Source organism: Triturus cristatus, chromosome 3_1, assembly GCF_964204655.1.
Source record: "Triturus cristatus chromosome 3_1, aTriCri1.1, whole genome shotgun sequence".
NCBI lineage: Eukaryota > Metazoa > Chordata > Amphibia > Caudata > Salamandridae > Triturus > Triturus cristatus.
The window spans coordinates 791,721,455-791,745,329 of record NC_140583.1 but is presented as its reverse complement, the minus strand read 5'-3'; the positions used below and the strand labels follow the sequence as shown (position 1 = coordinate 791,745,329).

Genomic DNA, 23,875 nt, shown 5'->3' with positions numbered 1-23,875 from the left:
TAATCAATTCCGAGTGTAGTGAAGGGTTATTTAAACAAGCATTTACAATGCAATGGTCTCGGCATTGGTAAAGTTAGAGCTATTGGCATTGCTCATGACATTATTTTTGTTTATGTTTTTGTTTTTAAAACATTTAAAGAAACGGCATTGTTATTTACAATGTCAATAGCTTAATCACTCTCAAATGCGAGACCTATTGCATTCGCACCCACACACAGAGCCACCTACACACACACTGACTAAGCTATTGACATTGTAAACAACAATGCCGTTTCTCTACATGTTTTAAAAACAAAAACATAAACAAAAATAATGTCATGAGCAATGCCAATACCTCTAACTTTAACAATGCCGAGACCGTTGCATTGTAAATGCTTGTTAGTTCTTGCCTAAGACAGCGCATAGTTTTCTGCTACGAGACATCTCGTTAGCTTACACTAGGCTTAGAGCACACCAAGTGCTTGCCATTGGTTGGCTTCATTGTCACTGTAATTTGATAGCTTCTCATTTGTAAGCTTTTGTAGGCGTTTTCTTCCTCCTCTTCTGTTGGTTTCTCCCCTGGGCACAACTTGTGTCCTTCCACTGCTTATTTTTCAGGAGCTACTTTGTACTTTTTGTTTAAACACTATCCTCCCTTGCCAGCCTGCTTCCTCAGTCCCACCCACGATCCGCTGTCAGCTTGCTTCCCCGGCTCCACCCACCCACAGTTGTCAGTTTGCTTCCTCAGCCCCTCTGGCCCAATTTCTGCAGTCAACCTGCTGCCCCTACCCCTTCCGTCGGATCTCCGTTCCGCTTGCTACCTCAAACTCTTTCCACTGTCCATTTGCCTCCCTCGCTCTTGCGTCTACCTTCCGTTGTCCGTGTGCTTCCACATTTTGTATGTCCTAATCCCATCCACGTCCTCCTCTCCAGCCCTGCCTCTGTTGACTTGTCCCCCAACCCACTCCCGTTTGTTCGTTTTTATAATATTAAAAAAGTGCATTAGAGCACAGCAGCTAAAATCCATTGCCAAAGGCGCTCATGTGAAGGGGCCTATTGGCTTCGTCAAGGCCGGTTAATAAGGGTTTTGAAATGACAACCGTTGCTAATCACTCGCAATGGAGTGACTCAGCACTTGATTTGGAACGGATCATCGCTGTATCTGGAAAATATTAATTTCAACGTCTACAGAGGCGGCAAACAACACAAGAAATGAGATGATGCAACAACTGGGCAAAGTATGTCAACGCTTGGAGGCGTGCAGTAATTATTTCCAAATACTCCTTCACAAACACTGACAGATTTGAGCCGCACACCGCTGTCACCCTGCAAGATAACTATCGGGGCCCTGGCTCCCCTCCCTCTTGCAGGACCGCAGGTTAGTGTGAAACGGAAGCATTCCCTTGAGACGCTCAAGAGAAGATACACTTATTTAATAAAAAAATCGGCGGTTATACTTGATCACTGGGGTTTGTATACCACATAAACACAGCCCTTCAAAATCAGTCAACAGGGATTACGATTAAACTAATTCTGGGAAACTCCCAGCACTGCCACGAGCTCACGTTAATGCGATGAGCCACAGTGGAGAACGGGCTCTTTCCGTGATTAGAGTTTACCCCTGGCTCTCGTTGGCACAGACAGCCAATTGGGAGGGAGATTATGGCTTCTATGTGAGGCAGACCAGCATCTGCGAGAGTCCGACACTCCTATTGGTTAGAGTCTAGCGTTTTTTTTGTTGTTGTTGCATATTTATATAGCGCAAACTCGACCCGAAGGTATTGGAGCGCTTTACACGAGCACCGTATTTACAGTACACATTCAGGCACGGGGAGATGAAGTGATTTGCCCAGAATCACAGGATGTGGACGCGACCCATAGGCTCGAACCCGGGTTTCCAGCACCAAAGTCGGCAGTCTAGCCGACGGACCATATCCTCTCCCAAATGCGTAATGTGAGAGTGTAGAGGGGGGCTAGTGCTAAGGAGCAGTTGGGGAGACGCAGTCCGGAAATTAGCGGGTCCCTTGTGACTGGAGTGCGTGATGGGCTTCGGGCTGTGGCTGCAGGGCTGTAGTTTGCATTAGCTGATGGCGGCGACTGCCTCTGCTTCTGGTGCAATTAGAAGAAACCCCTCTGGCAACAAACACCATTTGAAGCCGAGATGTCAACAGGTCAGTGCTGCCGCGGAGTCCAGCGGGGCAGCCAGACGCCACCAGAGTAACCTTAGTTTACCTGGACTTGGGGAGAGGTTGAGAGTAGCAGCACCGCAGTGTACAGATGTGAATAAGACGTGTACCCCCAAGCCCCTAACAGACACGTAAAGCCCACACAAGCAGTCGAACACTTAATACATTCTCTAAATCGTTTATGAAAATACACAGGCTGATCAATGCCCTGCTTAAAGGCTAGCCACGATCAGCCTATGTGCCAGGGCTTTAATCTTCTACAAAGATCGATCTCTTCAGCCCCGCCACTTCCTAAGTGAGACAAATTAGCACACTTTTGCCTGGCCTTGTTCGAACCCATAAGTGAACGAGGCTGCAGCACCTCAAAACATGAGTAGTGCAGACGCACGACAATGAAAAGCACTCGTAGTGTCGCATTGTCTTCCGTGTGCTTACTTACTTTCAACGATGGCGCGCGTAGCCCTTTCATACCTGTAACATTTGGCCACCGGACGCAGGGGGAGCGGACGAGCACACGACTGCCTTTCTCCGAGGCAGAGCAGAAATGCCTCGGAGAAAGGCAGCGGCATTTTCGGATTCGGGGGCGTGTTTTGCTGTTGTCTCCTCCTTGAGACTTCTTGCAAAAAACACGCCCCCCGATCCGAAAAGGACGGGGCCTAATCTGAATGACTGACCTCTTCTCCAATGGCTGGCCAGCATTCAAGAGGCCAGCCAATGGACAACAGGGGAGAAGAGGGGCGGGTTCAAGCCCCTCTTCTCCAAGTCATTAAATCTCGGAGCGAGACTGCGCAAGCGCAGCCTTCGCAGCCGAGACCTAAAAATAGCACACCAGTACTACCTAGTTAGGTGCATCTTCTTCATTCTCCAACCATATCACATTTTGAAAGCAGTGATGATTTTTCCACTCAGATGCATTCCCAAACACCCAATGTTCTTTGTCATTTCCACTAACATTACCAGCTAGAATTTGCTGCTGACTTCAGCAATCACTCTCCACAGTATTACCCATCAGGTGGCAGCTAAATAGAGGAATCTTTTTTTATCCAGATTCCAAGAGAAATATCAAGGCATTCGTTTTAATAAAATGTTGAATCTCGAAAACAAAAATATTGATAATCAAGAACACAAATTTTGAACCCTACCCCTTCCTACATAAAGGTTCAAGAATAAACTATAGATGGAATTGGTTTAAAAAATTGATAGAAATGCAGTTGAAAACATAAACAACATCTGCTGTAAAAGTGGTCACTCATCCAGGTCGCTCCTATGTTACAATAACTTCTTAGGGGGTAAAATGAGTGATGTTTAAACGTCCTCTGATGGCCAACAAATTGCACTATATATTCTAAAATGCTAAACCCATATTTAATCAAAATTTACAAATATTTTTAGGTTCAAGAATGAAGCTCCTTGGAATCTGTTAGGAAAGTAAAAATCGATTTACAGACAAGAATGATTATGGCTGATTCTTTTAACATGCAAAAGAAAACTAAGGTGACTATTTGCAATATAGCTTCTATCCAAAACAATGGAAATAGAATTAGAGAAATCCATTTTCCACCTCATTTTACAAAAATAAGACATTGCCTAAAAGGGGATCAATATTGCCTATGGCTAACAGTCTAACCAAAGTACCAGATAAGGGCAGTGTAAGCACGCTGAAGGACAAAACACTTCACATCAAACGCTCAGCAGTCTGCACAGGACACACAAATATTTTTATATGAATTGTAGAATGGCGTTCTGCTCCATAGGAAGCTAAAGACGAAAGAACTAGAGAGGGGTTTTAAGATCATTGAATTTAAAGAGAATGAAGGTAGGTCGACTATCTAATGGGTTGGGCATATATAAATGATTACTCCTGTTACAGACATTTGTAGAGAGAGGTGGAAAACTTAAACTTGCAATTAACACTTTAATAAAAATAGAGAGCTGAGATTTCCTGGATAAGGCCTTGACCAGAAAGATAATTATAGAGTTACCGAAATTAAATCATTTGAAAGTAAGCTAAATAAGTGGTTTGCTTATATTACCCAGTAGATGCTGGCACGTGGTCAGACAAAAGGAAAACTGGCTTTAGGAACTGAAAGCCATTGATATTCACAATGAATTGTCGAAAATTACACATTTTTATCCCATGATCGACTGACGCCCTTACTTGATTCATGGAACAACAACAAAGTGATGGATTGAAGGCTTGACTTAATCTCAGCCACTGATAATCGCGTGGGTCGTGTTCCAGTCCATCATTTTTTGACCCCGCCATGCCACTCTAACCAAAGGCCTGACTTATGCAAACAAGTACCGGTCCTATTTCGGTTGGGAACTGTATGTTCCAAACTGCAAGGTCAACCCCCCTCAGAAGGGACCAGAAGCAACCCCAGACCGGTTTTGACTTGTTTAGGCCTCACCAGGGAAGAACAGCTTGAATGTGATGACACAGTGAGCGCTCCACCCACGTCTGGACACAGCCGTCACACTTATGGCATGAACTGTAACAATAAAAAGGTGATGGATGGAATGCTTGAATTAATCTCAGCCACTGGTAATCACTCGGGCCACATTCCAGTGTGCCACTGTAGACAAAGGCCCACCTTATGCAAAGCATTACCGACCCTTTTTCTCATAGGAAAAGTATGTTCCAGACTGCTAGGTGATGCCCCCCCAGAAGTGACCACAAGCAACCTCAGACCGGTTACAGACTACTTAGTTCACATCAGTGAGGTACAACTTGAATCCTATCACTCAGGTAGCACAGGACTGTTCCTAATAGAGCAGAATCAAGACTGATTTGCATATGGCTCGGTCCAAACTGAGGTGGCATTGTGTGCAAAATTACGATAGACTGGATGCGGCCTCGAATAATTACCAATGGCTGAGATTAATTCAAGCATTCCATCCATCACTTTTTAGTATACTACAGTGTGATGCCCTTAGTGGGACTGGTAGGCCCAGAACTGGGTCTCATGCATAATGTCCAACTGAAACAAAGCTAGACCCGACTGATGAGCCCTAATAAGGAAGACACTGGTCATGTGTTGCTTAAGTTCAGGGAGGACCTGGCCGTGCAGTTCGGGCTGGACTGTTCCTATTGGAGCAGGGTCAAGACTGATTACATATGGCTGGATCCAAACTGAGGTGGCATGCTGTGCAAAATAACAATGAACTGGGATGTGGCATCGAGGAATTACCTGTGACTGAGATTAATTCAAGAATTCCATCCACCACTTTTTGTATACACCAGTGTGACGCTCTAAGTGGGACGGGTATGTCAAACATAGAACCTGTGGGTACTGTGCCACTGGAACTAATCTATACCCAACTGATGAGACCTAACAAGGGGTAAAACGGTCTTGGGTTTCTTGAGTTCTAGTTCAGGGAGAACCTGGTATGGACGGTCAGACTGAACTGTTCTCATGAGGAGCAGGGTCAAGAATGATTTGCATATGGTTGGGTTCAAGTTGAGGTGGCATGGTGTGCAGAATAGCAACTACCAGCGGGTGAGATTAATTCAAGCGTTCCATCCTTCACTTGTTTTTAGCCTTCTAACTTGATCCATGGCCCCCTTCACCCATAAGACATTCTGACACATAGTTGAAATATGTCAGGTAGTCAGATGAAATCTTTCTAGCTAGTAAGAGGAAAAAAATGCTATTTGGTGGGCTTTGCCTTTGAGGAAGAACAGACTGAAGCCTAGCAATGTCAAAAGGTATTACTGTTTGGGGTCAATTAACAGGTCCATCACAAATGAATGGTTCAAGGGATTCTGGACTGGTACTGCTAGCACAGCCAAGAAGTAGGTGGGATTACAAAAGTGTATGTTTGTTGAATTATGAACCTTTGGCTTTTTCACAGAAATGTTGCTTTTGGGGGATCCCGTGTCTGTTAGCCCCATAATTTACAAAATTCGATTGGTTCGGGGCGTGGCTAAGCGAGCTGCAATGGCGGACGCGAGTTAGCTGAGCTTCGTCCAGCCCGCGGCAATATCCTCATATATCCTGGTCCCCCCGGCCACACATTGAGTCGGAAGGGGGTGTAGGGGCATCTCCCCCCCGCACAGCTGACCGACGGAGCTCTGGGTGCCCGGGTGCGCTACCGGCGGTGGAGTCGCGCCGCACGCGGCCCGGACCTAGGGACGCTGCTGCAGCAGGGGACTCGAGTGCTGCCTCCGGGCGGCCCCTGGCGGCGGCGGATCGCAGTGTGCCCGGCCCTGATCGGCGGCGAGTGACGCTGGTGGCCTGAGATCCGCAGTGGAGGAGGTGACGGGGCCGATCGCACCACTGGGGGTCGGGTGCTCTGCTGAGAGGGACCGGCCTGACGACGAGAGAGTGGTGACGGTAGCGGAGGGCCTGATGGCGGGGACTGGCCCTGGCGCCGCGCACTGAGGCGCAGCGGACTAGCGGAGAAGCAGCGCTGCGAGTCATCACGGCCACCAACGCGGGGCCCATTGGCTGAGAGTTGGAGTAGTGGAGAGACGGCCTGGAGTAACGGTGCTGAGGGGCCCCCTGGACGTGGTGGGCCACGGAGGCGCTGCCTGACTGGGTTCTGATCCGCACCCGCCTGCAGGAGGCTAACTGCGTGTGGACAGATACTCGCGGCAGACTAGAGGCGAGGGCCTACCTCTGGAGGTGAGTGCCGGCCTGGGCGGAGCAGCGATCGCTTTTGCGGCGGTCAGATCAGGCCGCGGAGGTAAGCAGGGAGGAAGAGTGATGCCTGCGATGGATCGGGGGGCTGCCCCTATAAGGAGGAGCGGAGTGTGATGGTATCGGGGCGCCCGACACGTACGGGGCAGCGCCTGGGACCCTGCGGACTGCCATAGTGGCGCGCCATTGCTGGTGAGATCGGCTGAGTTGCGGTGGCGCATTGTGGCCCTGGGCCTGGGGGACGGCCTCGTTGAAGGCGACCGGTCTGGAGGATCCTGGTCGATCGTTGTCCGGGAACTCGGGGAGGTCGCCCAAAATCTGGCAGGACTGTACCGATTCTGTGAACCTACCTCCGCGTGGGTCCGTGGAGCTTGGCCCCCTGGAGGGAACTTCTTGAGCCTGGGGTGGCTGTTCCGGCGTTAGGCCCCGCTGTGACTAATTTGGTTGGAGATCCCCAGAGAAAGACATGCCGAGGGATAAAGGTGGCGGCTCCACGCACCGTGGCCCAATTGATAAATTCACTGGTCCCGGGGCGGTGGCTGGCGCGGCCGGGGGCCCATCGGAGACTATTCCGGATAACGTGGCCCTGATGGCGGCCATAACTCAATCCAGAGATATGTTGGATGCCAAGATCGGGGTGGTTGGGTCGGATGTTACATTGCTGCGCCAAGATTTATGCAATGCAGTGTGTCGCAACACAGAGGCGGAGACCCGGATCTCAGGGGTTGAGGATGATGTTACCACGCTGAAGCAAAAAATGGCATCCATGGAAAAGATGCAGCGGGGATTGGCGCTCCGGGTGGAGGACGCAGAAGGACAGGCCCGGCGGAACAACCTGAGATTCGTGGGCTTTCCGGAGGGATGTGAGGCGGGTAATATGGAACGCTTCCTTACACACTGGCTGGAGGGTTGGCTCCCGCCAGACGCGCTGTCACGTTGCTTCGTGGTGGAGCGGGCCCACCGGGCGTTAATGCAGAAGCCGCCGCTGGGGGCACGATCCAGACCTGTGATAGCGAGATTCCTGAACTATATGGACCGGGATGCCATTCTGAAACAGGCCCGGGCTAAAGAGCCACTGCACTATGAAAATGCACGCATCTCGATATTCCCTGACTATACCCGTCTGGTGCAGCAGCAGCGGCAGTCCTTCATGGCCGCGAAGGCCCGCCTGCGAGACCTTAAGCTACCATATGCTCTGCTGTTTCCGGCTCGCCTGCGGGTAGTGTATCAGTCCCATACTCACTTCTTCGATACTCTGGAGGAGGTCTTCAAGTGGGCTGATGAGACTGCGCGGAAACGAGTGCATACGCCTCCTGGCAGGGAGTCGGACTCCTCTTCCGGAGAGGCGGCCCGCAAGGATTCGAAGAGACGGCAGCGGTTGGGGGACAGACGGTCGCGCTCCAGGCGGCGCTCGGGGTCGGGTGGGGCCGTGGCAGGAGATGCTCCAGGGCATGGACATTGATGTCTGTAACTCTGCTGCTTGGGGCTGGAGTTGGGGGGGTGGGGCTTTCTTGGGCCCCTAATGTGTTTCTCATAGTGCTTGAGAAGTTATGGTCGGGGGAACAATGGGGTGGGCTGGTGTTCCGCCGGGGCTAGTCCGGGTCGGGAGCTGGCCTGAAGAGCATGGGCTGGGAGTTTGGGATCCATTGGATGGGTCGGTGCCGCTTCCCCGGTTGGGAGGTGGGTGCTTGCCCTGCCGCGACAGATGCTTCAGTGTTATTGAGGTATGGGGTGGGGGGTTTGTTTGGGGGGAATAGTTATTGGTTCCACGTCGCACTTTCATGGTGGGTTTCCGACATTGGTCCTACATCTAGCTGCAGTTTTCTATGGGGGAGGGAGATGAGGTTCATTCCCAATGGCTAGCGAACAGGTTGGGGTCACAAGAGTCCCGGGTACCCTCCGCATAATAAGCTGGAATGTGAGGGGGGCACTTGATAAAATTAAGCGAGGGGCAATACTACATCAGGCTAAGAGGGCGCGGGCGGATATCCTTATGCTGCAGGAGACGCACCTCTTGGGGACGAAGACCCCATGTTTGCAAAGATATGGCTATCACCAGATATTTCATGCAGGGTTTGCGAGGGGGTCTAGAGGGGTAGCGATACTGGTTCATCGTAGGGTCCCATATGTGCACACGCAGCAGTGGATTGACCCACAGGGCCCCTATATATTCCTCAGGGATACGATTGGGGAAGTCCCCGTGATCTTGGGTAGTGTGTACGCCCCCCCCCCCTTGCAGTGGTCCTTTGTGGAGAGGCTATTGGCCCTCTGGGCAGATATGCCAGATGTGCTCTCTATCGTGGGAGGGGACTGGAATGATGTTATGGATCTGGCCAGAGACCGGAGCGGGGGGGACGGTAGTGAGCGGAGAGGTGGCCCCACGAAACTCAGTTCCCTAGTGACTAGTCTTGACTGGGTTGATGTTTGGCGATGGACACACGGAGATAGGCGGGAATATACATATCTTTCGGCGGTCCATGCCACCTTCTCGAGGCTGGATTATATATTTCTTCCCCGGGCGCGAGCAGGTGGAGTGGTACTCGCGGAAATTCTCCCCCGCGGCCTATCAGATCATTCTCCAGTGTCCCTTGAGCTGGCCATAGGCAGAGGGCGGCAGCCATTCAGATGGCGTTTATCACCATGGCACCTACAGAATCCAGCCTATAGTACTCACATGAGGGAAGCTATTGCCCATTACTTTGATTCTAATGAGGGATCGGTGTCAAGGGTGGGATCTCTGTGGGAGGCCTTGAAGCCAATCGTACGTGGGTGGACATTTCCTTGAGCTCGGCGGCTCGCCGCAAGCGCAGGGACGAACTGATGCGAGCGGAGGCCTCCGTTGAGGCACTCGAGCGACAAGCTAGAGAGGATGGAGGAAGACGGTGGGTGAGGCACATGCTCCAAGTGCAATGGTCATGTGCAGCCCTTCTTATGGATGAAGCCCGACAGCTTTGGCTGGCGACGCGTAGCAGGATTTATCAGTGGGGGGACAAGTCCGGGACGATGCTTTACAGGCTATGCCAGGGCGCCTTTCACGCTCAGACCCTTCCGGGCTTACTAGATGATACAGGAGCTCCGATCACGGACCCACCCCTCATAGCCAACAGTTTTGCTGCCTATTACACGGAGCTCTATGCTCCCCGGAAGTGCCTGCCGGCGGCCACCATAGAGCAATTCCTAGCTGACCTACCCCCTGTACAGATATCGGATGAGACAAGGGACCGTTTGGACCTTCCACTGACAGAGGAAGAGCTCAGCACGGCCTTGGGGGAACTTAATTCTGGGAAAGCGCCTGGGCCCAATGGGTTTCCGAGTGAATTCTTCAAGCGCTATAACACACAACTGGCCCCTTACTACCAAGCTGTAGTGGAAGAGGCCAGGGAGAGGGGCATACTTCCCCCAGACTGGAGACAGGCAGAGGTGGTGGTGTTTCTTAAACCTGGCCGGCCCCCAGATCAACAGGCCTCGTATCGGCCTATCTCCCTCCTCAACGTAGAGGCGAAGATCCTGGCCAAAGCACTAGCTATTCGTCTTTTGCCCCATATATCGGCTCTTATACATCCAGATCAGGTGGGATTCATGCCTAGGAGGGCCACTAGACACAATATAAGGCGGGCGCACGTGGCGGTGGCGGCGGTTCGACAGACTGGGGAGGGGGCGGCATTACTGCTGGCGGACATGGATAGGGCCTTCGATTCCCTGAGCTGGGTATATCTGTTTGCCTTATTGCGCCGACTCAATCTGGGTCCGAGATTTCTGTCTTATCTCCAGCTCCTCTATACAGACTTGACGGCGGCGGTGCGGGTGGCGGGGGCGACATCTCCTGTCTTTCCCATACAACGGGGCACGCGACAGGGATGCCCCCTGTCCCCGTACCTGTTTGCGTTGGCCATGGAGCCATTGGCGGCGTGGGTGCGTATCGATGCACAGATCCGGGGTTTTGAGTGGTCTTCGGAGGTGTCGGACAGAATCGCATTATATGCTGACGATGTCCTGTTCTTCCTCACGGAGTTAGACACATCGGGGCCGCGACTCTTACGAATCATGCAGATCTTTGGAGAAACATCGGGATTATATATGAATCCCTCCAATTCCACGCTGTGGAAGCTGGGGGACTGCCCGGGGCCCGGTGCGTGGGCACGGGATATTGCGCTGGCGGTGGGAGGACTGAAATACTTGGGGTTGTTCCTTTCAGAGACCCTGGAGATCTCTTGGGCCCGCAATGTAGCACCAGTATGGGAAAGGATTCGCACGGATCTTAAGACCTGGTCTCGGATGCCTTTGACGTTGTATGGCAGGTCGGCAATCTTTAAGATGGTGGCACTATCCAAGTTGCTGTATCAACTGCAAAACTATCCATACCCGATCCCGCCTCGATGGTTCCGACAGGTGAACTCAGTGCTGGGGCAGTTTCTGTGGGAGGGAGGCAAAGTGCGAGTGGCACTCAGAACGTGTTTTCTATCCTCGTATTGCGGAGGACTTGCGTCAATACACGCTATCCAGTACTCGGGATCAGTGTGCAATAGCCTACCATCGGCCACACGTGTGGTTTTCCTGATTTGGCGGCAGGCGTTGCGTCGGATGGGCTGGTGGAATGTCTTAACTGAAGAGACCCCCCTCTGGAGTAATCGGCGCTTCCCAGAATTGATGGCGCTGAGAGGCTTCCGTGGATGGGACGATATAGGCATCTCGACATTGGGAAATGTCATGAGTGGTACGACACTTAAATCATTTCAAGATTTGCAGAGGGAATTTTCTATGCCCCAATCACAGTTCTATAGATATCTGCAACTGCGGCATGCATTGTCCCCCAGCCTAGAGGGTCTGACGTCGCTCCCAGAGTTTAGCCCGTTTGAAGCGCGGCTTTTTATGGGAGATCTGGAGACCAAACAAATCTCCAGGATCTATCAGGCCCTGGTGATTCACTGCTCCACAAAGCTTCAGAAGTTGCGGGGAGATTGGGAAATAGATGTGGGTGCCCTAGATGAGGATGACTGGAGGGAGGCCCTGGTAGCCCCAAGGGAGGCAGCTATAGCAATGAGATTGCGCCTCATACAATTTAAGTACTTACACAGGGTGTACTTTACCCGGGTCAGACTGTACCGAGCGGGCTTGATTACTGCTCCGGACTGTCTTCGGTGTGGTCTGGAGGAGGGGACATTTATACACACTACGTGGAACTGCCCAGTGCTGGATCGATTCTGGAGGGGGGTACTGGCCTGTCTGGCCGAGGTGCTGGGGTGGGAGATCCCGCGTACGCCACGATTTGCATTGCTACATGTTATGGAGGGCATTGGGGGCAACATATATAAGCGGCACTTGCTACGGCTGGGCCTTACGTTGGCAAAGAGGGATATCGCCAGGGCATGGAAGGCGCCTAGGGCTCCATCGATCACAGTATGGAACAACGGCCTAGATTTTTGTATGGGGCTGGAACAACCCATATATGTAGCCCGAGGATGTCCACGCAAACACTATAAAATATGGAAACGGTGGGCGGACTACCGGGGGCTGTGGTTGGAGCCGCCAGTGGAAGAAGAGGATTAATTGTGGAGATGTGTAGGAAGCCTGGTCGAGAAGGAGGGGCGCTGGGCAAGACGGGAGGCCCGGGGGACTTAGCTTAACACAATGGGATGTGGCTGTGGGATTCTGGGGCTGTGGTGGGGAATCCAAAGATGTGGTGCGACGCTGGGGATGGGGTGGGGGGAGTTAGGGGGGGGGTTGTTCTTATACAAGATATTTGCATGGCACATGTACAAATAGATTGCTATAGAGATATGCTACAATGTGAATCTGTCGTCGACCCTGATATTCAGGGTCCTGTAACACCTGTGCAATCGATTAATAAAATATGTTTTTTAAAAAACTCGATTGGTTCTAAGGACTTGGAGACCGACTGGATCTATGAAGAGTGGAACAGCACTATTATTTTGCATACTTAACTTAGACATTTATAACTGGAATAGATTCTGCAAACTGTGAGAGACAGCAGTCGCGTGAGAAATTACATTTTTAGCATATTTAGTTAGAAAACATCATTCGCTAATGTGGCAGTTGCCTCAAAGTGAAAATAAATGTATTAACCATTAATGGTTCCCATGAATCATAATTAAGGCTCCCTGTTTTACGTTTTTACTGATTTTTACAGATAAATATAGACAGAAAACCATTTATTTTCTTGTCTGTATTTATTTTTAAATGCGGATAAAAATGGAAATTGGGTCTTTATTGAATGATTCTAAATACACTTTGCCAAGACCACCAGGCCAATAACTGTGTGGATTGATAGGTAAGGGGTTAAAAAAGAAAGTGTTTTTAGTAAAAAGGCTTAAACAGCAGTGCTTATGCACAAGGGTGATAGTGAAAAGTGCATATTTTCATCTAAGTGCATTGATTTATCTTCTGAAAGGTGTTCATATCACTGAAACCTTGCAGGCATTCAAGCATGACTGCATATTTATTGGTTGAATAAATGTGGAAATATACCAGTTTCTGCGTTACTTTTTTTTAAAATGTGTAATAAATATGGATAAATACAGATAAAGTTGACAAAAAATAAATATGGATAAATACAGACGGAAATGACAAAAAAACAAGCATTGGCATAGCCAATAGGTCTCGCCTTTGAGACCTTGTAAGCAAAAATAAAAACTGAAGTATAAGACTCCAGGTTTACATTTACTTTCTTAGTTAGGATGCAGTAAATGTAAATGTGAAGTCTTACAATTCAGTTTTTTTTTTTTTACTTACAAGGTCCCAAAGGCGAGACCTATTGGCTATGCCAATGCTTGTTTGCACACAGCTGTTGAAAATGTTAAAAAAAAAAAAGCATTTGTAACAACACATGAAACTGGATGTAAAAACAGAAGAAAACTACATTACTGGGATAGGCCTGGAGCAGCGAAAAGTGCCCCAACCTGAGGTGTTGTGGACAAGAGCTGAGTGAGGTGGCAGTTAGTCTCTGATATGTACAGCCTATTTGCGTGGAGTTTAGGGCAGGTCAAACAGAGCAGTTTTGGCGAGGGATCAGGAATGTAAGTAGTGCTCGTGTAAATGATGACGACGGAGCAGCTGTGGCGAGGGGGGAGGGTGATGTAACTGGTGCTGGTGTAAAACACTCCAAAACCTTTGTGTTGATTTCACGCTTAAAAAAACCTCCCAAAAACAAATCAACCCAAGAAAAATTGACGGAAGTAAAATTTAATGAAAATCCGACGGGCGGAAATGCTTTCAGGCAGTGGAGCAATCACAGGCAGCCTTTTGAAGGTGCCTGCGACGGAGTTTAAGTAAGGCGCCTGCTGCCTTTTCACTTTTTTAGTAAAAAATTGATGGCAGTAAAATTTATTGAAAATCCGACGGGCGTAAATGCTGTCAGGCAGTGGACGAATCACAGACAGCCTTTTAAGGTGCCGGAGACGGAGTTTAAGTAAGGCGCCTACTGCCTTTTCACTTTTTTTAAGGTGCCGGTGGGCGAGTCTAAGTAAGTAAGGTGCCTGCCGCCTTTATAAAACTGAAATCGCGGTGGAAACGAAGTGTTTATAGTGCCGGTGGCAGAGTATAAGTTAGGTTCCTGCCCCCTTTATAAAAGTGAAAGGGATTGACAAGATAACTGCACAAGGAATGTGCAGTATGCCATTGACTAAATCAGGGCGTACCTTGATGTTATCACGCGCTGTATTTGTGTGGGGGGGATAGCAGAAGCAGTGATGCGCGCACTCTGTTTAAAGGAAACGCTGCATTTGTGTCAAAGGACAGAAGCAATTTAAACAAGACAAGCCCGGCGGAGCGTGGCGCGCGCGCTTGTCAGGGGCGGGGGAGCGCATTCCAGGCGGGGGAGCGCACCCTTTGAAGTAGGATGCCAAACGGATTGCATGACGGTACGATGCACGTGATTGTGCGCATGCTCGCCATGCAATCCGCTTTTGGGAGCACTTTTGGGAGCCCCTTTACTAGAGTCTCGCTGAGCGATCGCTTACGCGATAGCCAGCGAGACCTAATAAATACCATAAAACCGGGAACCCTAATCATAATACCAAGATTATTCATTGTTTGGGAGTGTGTGTCATGTTGTACATAGTCAAATAAACGTATGATGCTGCCTTAAGGGCTGCTTCGTGTGAGTTTGCATTAACAGGTCTAGCATGTTTTCAGAATTAATTCTGACACACGACCAAACTCAAATAGAGATCGAATTAGAAATTGTATTCATCTGATGTTGAGTATCATTTCTGTGTCTCCACAAAACACCTCATACCTGCAGAGGAGACGCTCAGGGCCCCCGCGGCAGGGGACCTGAGCTTCTCGGCAGATATAGGCTTTTTGAAGGAGGCCCCGCCTCCTTCAAGACCCCTCTACTCCTCTGCCCTCCCCCCAAACCTCCCGCAGTGCGCAGCGGTTGTCACTTTGCACATCTGGCTCAGGCGCTCAATAGTGCTCTGCAGTTCCTGTCGGTGCACTTGTGAACAGTGGTTGTGGCCACTGTAGACATCTGGTCCAGGCCGGCCCAGATGCTGCTAGTGAGCAGCGTACGGTTGCTATGGACACCCTGACCGGATACCACCAGTGTGCAGCCGCTTCTACTGTCACTGCACACACCTAATCCGGCCACCTATTAGTGAGCATCTGTTGTTGTTGTGTGACCTTGGCCAGCACTAGTGAGCATCACTTGCTTTCACTGCACCCACCTGACATAGCCACTCACTAGAGTCTAGTAGATCAGGCACTCCCTAGTGAGCAGCGATTACTTTCACGATGCCTATCTGACACTCACTAGTGGATAAGAAGCTGTTACCGCCCCTATGCCTGCTGCGCGCCCTGGAACATATTTCACTGTCACTGGGCACACCTGACCAAGGCACTCACTAATTAACAGAAACCGGTATCACTGTGTACACCTCGCATCGTTTAGTGAGCATTGCCTTCAGTGCACTGCACACATCAGGCCCACCCACTCACTAGTGAACAGTGGCTCGTGTCGCCACTCACACCTATCTACCTATATATATGACTGTTGTCACTCACGCACATTACCCATCAGTGCTGGAAAGTAGGTGGACCCCGCCGGATTCCGCTTGAAGCACCTATTTCTAGTCCCAGAGAAATATACTGAATTGTGTCATTTTCCGACAAGGGACACAATTCCGCCGGAGATTTAATTTTTAGATCTCGCCTGACCCAGCGCATGCGCTGGACTGGCGAGACTTTTTGTGAGGGCTCAAAAAAGTGCTACCACTGTAGCCTAGAGCTACAGTGCAGGTGCGTGGACCTTTATAAGTATTTTGTTATGCAACTGTTGCATGGCTAAACACTTATAAGGTCCCAAAAGCGAGACCTATTGGCTATGCCAATGCTTGTTTCACTTCCGGCTGGGCCCAAAACATCAATCTTTCTTTTGCTCAAGCATCACTGTGCTGACAGCGTCTAGCGCCTAACACCTAGATGCCAGTGCAATGGAAGGGAACAAAGGCGCACAGTTGATCATTTTACAAGTACTCTAGAGAAGCTCTGACTTGGAGGTCTGGTTTTAATTGTGTTCAACGCCCCATGTAAGAAATGTGCATAAAAAGTAAGAATGCAGGGGTTTTGTGTGTGTTTGAGTAAGTATACAACTAATGATTTAAATGGCACCTACTAAAGTAATTTTTTTATTTGAGTGTGAAAATAAATGTACAGGAAATGTTACATAACATAATGAGGCTCATAAGCAGTAAGAATCACATTTCGTCCATACTAGTAACATTATAAAGCCCTCGCAGTTGCTGGGCGTATAAAGAACTCAGCGGCAGCCTGCCAAATATTTTTAAATGCAGTCCCTTTGTGACTAATTAAGTAAACTACAACAGATGTATTGTCACATTAGTCCCTTTCGCCAGTTTCTTTAAGCAGATCTTTTTTGAATAAATGTATAAGTTGACTGTGGACTCTGCTTTTCAAGCTCCGCCCTTTGTGACTCCACCCCCTTTCGTCTGCCACACCTTGACCCCCAAGGTATGGGCAGTGCTTTAAATGGGCCGGTACTCACCGGTACTGAGTACCGGCACTTTTTCATTTTCTCCCCTTGAGTACCGGCACTTTTCCTAGAACGAAGAGAGTACGGGTACTCATGGGGCCTGACTTCAATCCAGGCAGCGCTTCCTTTATCCCTCCACTGATACATCTGCAGCACCTTTAACAAGCACTGCACGGAATTAATCATGGGAGCTCTTGTCACCAGGAACCAGTGTGAGCTGCTTTGGAAGTTTGGAAGTCATCAGAGTGGGGTGGTGGGGGGGAGGGTTTGAAGAGTGGTTATCTTATCCATTGTTCTTTTCACAGTGGGGCTGAGAGGGTGCTGTAAAATCAAATGGGTGTCGGTGACACGCACTGTTCAGGATTGAATATTCCAGCAGCATTTCACTTAAAAGCTGGTTTATGGCTGTGGGAGTGATATCCACTGAGTGTTATTTAACAGCGGACCATTTTTAAGCGCATCTGAGGACAGGCGCCAGCTGGCCTGCCCGTCTCGGCCTCGGACCCCTCCCGGGTGCAGGCCTCGCTGGCCTGCCCTGGGTGTATGATCCACCAGAGGGCACCGTTCTTCAGCTCTTATTAAGCAAGTTTTTCACTGGCTACCATTACTACTTGATCTATATTTCCAGTGTCCAGGACCGGACTGGCCGTAGCGGGCACCGGGCAATACCCTGGTGCGCCGCACGGGTGGGGGCCGGTTTTGGGCCCCTGGGGGCCGGTTTTGTTACACGGCCGTTTATCGGCCCTGTAACAAAATAGGTCCAAAACTGGCCCTGGCAAAGAGCTCTGCGGCACCCCCAACAGGGGGGGTGGGGGTGGGGGGGGTGGTTGATGGTCAGCCGAGCACTTTGTCAGGGCCAGTTTTGGTTCCCAGTCCGGCCCTGCCAGTGTCCCTCTTCATTCTAAAACTCTATATTGTTGTGAAATGTGTTCTTTCTGTAAAGTATAATAATGCCTAATACGAGTAACAGTAACTCCTTCCAGAATGTGTACACTCACGTAGAGGGACGACGAGGCACGGCTTTCAAAATTACGAAACGTGTTTCTTTATATCGGATAAGTGCCAAGTGTTTGTGCACGTGGTTGAGAAAACAAGTAGGTGCTGGAGGAAGGCACTGAACTCTGGCTGCTGTTTCAGAATGAGTCACAGGAATGAACACAGCTCACTGGGAAGAAGACACTCTTCGGATACCCTTCAATTTTACTAACATTTTTTTTAAAATAAATGTTCATGAAATTCTCGATTTTACTGTTGCACAAATAAAACACACACTCCACAAATAGACACGCACCGTAGGCAAACACAGTGGTGACGCACACAACGCAGTAATGGATACATGCACACAGACCATAATGCACAGACACGGATGAGTACATTCTGCACAGCTGTACATGCACCAAAGATTCATGCCCAAGCACGCACACGCAAACACTTGCGAAAACCACCCGCACGGACACACAGCACACACATTCCATCGGTAGACACACACACACACACACAACATGCAAACATACAATTAAACACATACCAAACGCATACGAACGCACAAAAGAAACTATGGAGCTTCTACTGGTCACCTTACAGTATCTTGCTGCGCCTTTCTTCACAGCATGACATTTGATGACGTCACATTTCCTTTATGGTTATCGTGATAAATAGCTAGTGTGTGCTGTACAAACTGAGCTGAAGACACACAATTGATGGACGGAATGCAGAACAAATCAAAACATTACTGTTTTTGTTGAATAGAGCCTTGTGTTACCTGCAGGTCAAAAGTTAAGATCCATGTAATATAGCTTAGTGAGTTATGACCCTGCAGCAAGGACCTGCCTACAAACAAGAAGGCATATATTTAGAACCTCGCTGTTATTTCCTCAATCTTTTCTTATTTTAAGGATGCTAAAAAAAAGGTTACTTTGGGTAGTAAAAAACACTTATCAGTAAGTGCCATATATATAGTTATTAGTGAGATAACTAATGGACAGATACATCCGACTTTCTAACAAAGCATGCAGATTTTGTGCATACAACCTTGGCAAAGTCACAAAGCTAACCCCGCCCATTGTCCCACCTTAGCTCCTCCCTAAACTCCGCCCACTGCTCCTTTAGGTGAGTACCTGCACTTATTTTTTTTCCATTTAAAGCACTGGGTATGGGGTCCGGAGTGAATTGTTTTCCAATTCCTGCACTGTTGCCAAGAAATTCTCAAATGCGAAACTACTTACCTGCGTGAGGAATAGGAGCTTAGCCGTTACCAGGGCTTTAAGTGGGCCGGATCCTACCGGTGCTCAGCACCAGCAGTTCTAAAAAGCAGATGCTGAGACTGGTCCCTATCCAGCTTTCCATTTTTGCCCTCACCCTCAGGGTGGAAAAAAAATCTCAACTCTGCAGCAGTGCCACCCTTATAGTTCTTTCACAGTCTCATTTCAGAACTGAAGCATTTTCAATATTATAAACAACGAAGCCATTGTTAGTACTTATTTATCTTACGCAACTAACAACCATTGACAAAGCCAATAGTCCTGACTTGTTGTAGGTGTAAAGTTACTTGTTGTATTATTTATCTAAGTGCAATAACAAAAGCAGCAAAATACCAGTAGGCGGCACACTCTGCCTGCTAAGCACAGGTTTTTAGCTGAGGTGTTTTTAATCCACGCCCTTAATTACATCGGCCACGCCCCTTTGAGAGACCCCCAATTTTTTCATCCCATTTAAAGCTCTGGCTATTCAAATTACTAATCACTCCTTATCCAGGCAGCCTACTAACGATACAGGTAAACTCTCCCTTTTCTCATTCAGTGACTTACTGTCCTGAAAGAGCAGTGGGAGGGGTTCAATGATCCTAACTCGCCTTACCTTAAAGTCCAGGCTCCTGTCACACATATGGAAAGAACTCTTTCAGCTTTAACCCTTCATGGACAACAACAGTGCCTGTCCGCCTTCAACAAAAGGGAACACCCAGAGAGCCCCGGGATGGACCCAGCCAGGCAGAGGAAAGAACAGGCCAGGAACGGGATAACCCAAGCACGGCAGGAACAAAGGACGAGGGAGGCCAGGCACAGATGTCCAGGCAGGTCAATGGCAGGGGCAGGCCGGATATAGGTCAATCAGGTCCAGGGCAAGGAACAGGGCGAGCAAGGCGCGTGGGCCTGCATGGCACAGGGAAGAGAAGTGCGGGGGAGGGGCTAGAGACAGACTTCCGGGCACAGGGAAGGTGATGCCACTTAACCAACAAGCAATATACCGCAGGCCCCGATCGACGCCTACTGGCTCCAACTGCACCTCGGACGGGGTCCCTCCAACCAGGAGATGGGCCGTATTCGGGCTCAAAGTCCTTTCATCAACACGGAAGGGAATGAGGTGCCCGCAGGGCACGGGCTGGGAGCAGCATTAATCCGATTCCGAAAGCAGATAATAAACATGTTGCTAGGCCAAGAATGCGGGCGAGGCGTGGGGCCTGACAACAGGGCACCATTGTCCTCAGAGCCGTAATCTCTACTCACAACATTATTATCTCAAAAAACAAACAGACGCAAAAGGACCCCCCAACGGTGCTAATAGTGAGCAGGAGGCAACTGCTTCTAGCAGTACTGGGTAGTTAGCTCTGTGGGTTCAAGGCCTCCTGTGGAGTTATTTCTGCAACGTACGTTTTAGCTGGGTTTTAGTCTTACAACGATTACAACATAAGTACCCCCGACCTGCGTTACGTAATATGCAGGGTCTATGTACTGACTGAAGCTAAATGGGCACTGTTGACATTTTAGTGGGAAAATGTGACATTTGAGTCTCCCACATAAACGTATACATGTTTTACTAGAGTTGTCTGCAGATTTCAGTGTCATTTGCTAATCAAAATGCAAAAGGAGAATTCCTGCAATATTCTTAAAAGCATTCCACAAAGTTCGATACAAAGTACAGAGAGTTTTTAGAAACTGCTTATAGGCGTTTAAAACAAGAGCGCGGATCGCGCCTTAAAAAAAAGACAACATTCTTTTATAAATTACTTGCATTGTTTAATACAAAAGCCAAGAATGTCTGTGAAAGTGCACAATTCTATGAAAGGGCACATCAAATTATGTTAAAAGAGGCCGGAGCCGGTGAAAGATATACAGAGAATCCTTGAAACCCAATGCCCAGAATAACGCAGAAGAGTTATGTTATACTAGAGCGAAACTATATTTGAAGTAATAGCTTATGTGTATTACCAGGACGGTTTAACCTACACGGAGTTATCAAAAATAAACAAATACTCACGTAGTCTTAAACTGACGGTTTGTGAACATTTATGACATTTTTTTTAATGTACACAGAATTCCTAAAATAACCGCAGCTTCCCAAGCGTATACCCAGGTGTGAGTATTCGCGCAATAATCAGTCCACGCCAGGTAAGTTAGCGTAAAAGTCCATTTTATTAGGACAGGGTTGGACAATCATAACCAAACATAACACAAACCCCCCAACAATCCCCAACAACATAACTTCTCACTTTCCATACTCTCCCAGACTCCAATTACTCACACAGCACCTCCTCACCTATCCCATTCGCTTCCTCACTTCTCTTCCAAACTTCTCCATCATCTCCATTCATCGTACACTGATCTGACGCACCCCCACCTTTCACCAGTATTCCCCTCCCCGGAAGGGTGAGTATGCCCGTCATGGACTCCTCCCCCCTCCCCAATTCGCTCCTCACTCTCCCAACCCGTCCTAAACTGGCACGCTGATAAAACTTAACACCCGAAATCGAGTCCCACGACTGCAGGGTGGGCGGGTGGCCAAAGCTCGCCTAACTGCTCCCTGAGGCGCTGGGGAAGGAAGAGGAAGGACTTCCTCTCCCAGCCCCTTTAACCTTTCCCTGCTGACCCCACCCCTAATCCCACCCCTTCATCCCCTGTCCTTTCATTGCGCGAAATCCCCGGGGGAAGACTAGTCCGTTGACCTTTCTTCCCCCGGGGGCCGCATCGCGCAATAATCAGTCCACGCCAGGTAAGTTAGCGTAAAAGGCCATTTTATTAGGACAGGGTTGGACAATCATAACCAAACATAACACAAACCCCCCAACAATCCCCAACAACATAACTTCTCACTTTCCATACTCTCCCAGACTCCAGTTACTCCATCCCCACTTCACACAGCACCTCCTCACCTATCCCATTCGCTTCCTCACTTCTCTTCCAAACTTCTCCATCATCTCCATTCATCGTACACTGATCTGACGCACCCCCACCTTTCACCAGTATCCCCCTCCCCGGAAGGGTGAGTATGCCCATCATGGACTCCTCCCCCCTCCCCAATTCGCCAACCAGGGAACCCCCGGAGGGCGGTTACCTGCCCCACCCCTCACAAGTGCACCTTTCGCCCTCACTCTCTCCGACACCAAATCGACTCATTCCACAAACCACTGATGAAATCCCTCAACTCCATCATATAGTACGCGTTGCCTATGTGCGAAAGGTGCACTCCATCGTCCCTAAAAAGCAAGGGCTCTTCGAGCCGCAGTCCGGTGTGCGCCAGCACTTTGACCCCAGTGTTCTCACAATAAACCCGTATTGCCCTATTCAGCTTCCTCCGGGCTCGTTCCACCGCTGCGGGCTTCAATGCCCCCCTCCAGATCCGTCGAGGAATGAACTCAGTCCACACAATACAGGCGCCAGCCAGATTGCGTTTCATCGCCTCCAAGTCCCGTTGCATCAAATAAAGCAGTGACACCCCCGATTGCTTCACTAGGTCGTTCTCCCCCAAATGGATGACGAGCATGTCCGGACAGCCTCTCTGTGAAACTTTCTTGGTCAGCCAGGGCAACAACTCTCCCCAGCGCATCCCACTCCTGCCCCACCAAAATACCTTGTGACTGCTGCTTCTCAGGCCCAGGTTACGACCGTACACCTGCCTGTCGGAATACTTGGATGCCCAATGCACAAACGAATGACCGACGATCCAGGTAACCGTCTTGGCTCCCGGACCCCCAACACAACCTGCAAAGAAAAATGAAATTAGAACACGAAATACAACAGACACGCGCCAACAGCCAACGCGCCCCCTCTGCCCTACTTTCGGACGTACCGCTCACAACAACGCGACCTCCATCTACCAATCCTACGTATCTTGTCCCAGGACCACTCCAACCGCGCCGCTGCCGTCGACGCGCCGATCCGGAAGGAGTGCGTCCCATACCCAGCCGGGTCTTTACCGCGGCGCCGCAAGGCCATGCGCAATACCGCCAGCAGCTGGAAAGCCGTGACCCTCCTCCCGGAGGCATGACAGAAAATCTCACCCTCCCTCCGGCCGGCCTGCCCACAAAAACTGCCCCATTCACGCACCGGGCAAACTCCCACCCCCCCCCGACTCACACAACCACACCCACACTCCCCTTCCAGCCTGGTCCGTTTTTGACCGTCCCAGCCAGATTCCCAAACGCGTCCCGTCCAAACGAACATCCTCAAACCTCATCCCTGTCGCACCCCTACCCCCCAACACCTCCGAAACCCGGAAAGCCCCAAAGAACATCCAAGTCATGCACAACCGGAACAACGCTACCTCGGCTGTGTTGTAACAACAACCATTCAACTCCGCCAGGATATCCTCCAGCAACTCAAAGGTGATCGCCTCACGCACAGGCACACTCCCCCGCCCCCCCCGCTCCCTGACCCAGCCCTTCAGCATCCTACTCAGCAACTCACTCCTGGCTGGATCAAAACCCAAATAAATCATACCATAGAAAGAAATCCCGCCAATTTCCCTGCAATCGTCACCTGCGACAAACCCCTGGCCATGCAATGCAACACGTACCGCATCACCCCCTCCTCACACTCCCTTTGAGACATACGCCAAGCATCCCGCGACCATCACAGAAACGCCCCCAGTTCCACCCAGGCCAACCGATACGCCCGCCGTGTGGACTCTGTGGACTCAGCAACAGACTTCTCCACCAAATTCACCACTCTCCCTCCCCCCAGCTCCAGATACCCTCCGGCACCTTGGTCTTGACAACCTCCGCTCCGGGCGCCAACCTTCGGAAACGCTGCCACTGCGAACGAGACAATGCATCCGCAATGTCA

The 23,875-nt window shown here is 49.7% G+C and overlaps 1 protein-coding gene across 2 annotated transcripts in view; it reads right to left on the bottom strand.

Annotated features, from left to right (window-relative positions):
• Positions 1 to 20,193, bottom strand: part of RAB17 (RAB17, member RAS oncogene family) — a 114,180-nt gene extending 93,987 nt beyond the window's left edge. The window contains exon 1 of one of the 2 annotated variants that reach the window (XM_085645084.1): positions 20,062 to 20,193. The gene's annotated coding sequence lies outside the window, so the exon portion shown is untranslated. Of the gene's footprint in view, positions 1 to 19,673 lie in introns of both variants that reach the window. The other variant, XM_085645082.1, reaches the window with a different exon arrangement.
• Between the last annotated feature and the right edge of the window lie 3,682 nt (positions 20,194 to 23,875).